Genomic DNA, 596 nt, shown 5'->3' with positions numbered 1-596 from the left:
TTTCTCTCCCCAGAGGTTTCCTCAGACCCCCCCCCCCCGCCCCAGCCAGCCCGCCTGCCCCGACAGCACCGGGACCACCGGAGGCGCTTTCCTCCCCTTCAGAAAAGCACTTTAAAAACACAATCATAAAGGAATTTTAAAAAAAAAAAAAAAAAAAAAAGGTAAAGTAAGGCTGGGGATAGCCTGCAGCCTTGACCTACTCCGCTTTTACAGCCAGCCCAGCTCCCGCACCGGGAGGGCGGCCGCCGCGCCCCCGGCTCTCCCGGCGCTGAGGGGACGGGACGGGGCGGCGGCCGGGCCCTCGCCGCCCCCGGGCCTACCTTCAGGACGGTGACGGCGCCGTTGGGGCTGTGCACCTCGAAGGCGGCGGCCTCGTCCCCCGCGGCGGCGGCGGTGGCCTCGGGCTGGTGGTAGCTGAAGCAGGCGGAGGCGATGTCGAGGTGCCCGAGGGGCAGCGCCTCCTGCGGCCCCTTGAAGTAGTAGAGGTAGCAGCGGCGGGGGTCGAAGACGAACCAGCGGCTGCGGAAACCGCGCAGGGGCCCCTTGCCCGACAGCTTCTGCAGGTACCCGCACAGCTTGGGGGTGCCGGGGACGGC

At 67.4% G+C, this 596-nt stretch overlaps 1 protein-coding gene across 1 annotated transcript in view; it reads right to left on the bottom strand.

Moving 5' to 3' along the window:
- The window catches only part of TBC1D2B (TBC1 domain family member 2B), a 31,949-nt gene extending 31,366 nt beyond the window's left edge, over positions 1–583 (bottom strand). The window contains exon 1 of the mRNA XM_014944455.1: positions 321–583. The gene's annotated coding sequence lies outside the window, so the exon portion shown is untranslated. The remainder of the gene's footprint in view (positions 1–320) is intronic.
- Positions 584–596: the final 13 nt, after the last annotated feature.

This window comes from Calidris pugnax, unplaced genomic scaffold (assembly GCF_001431845.1).
Source record: "Calidris pugnax isolate Ruff unplaced genomic scaffold, ASM143184v1 scaffold70, whole genome shotgun sequence".
Taxonomy (NCBI): Eukaryota; Metazoa; Chordata; class Aves; order Charadriiformes; family Scolopacidae; genus Calidris; species Calidris pugnax.
Note: the sequence above shows the minus strand (reverse complement) of the source record. Positions and strands in the feature narration are given on the sequence as shown.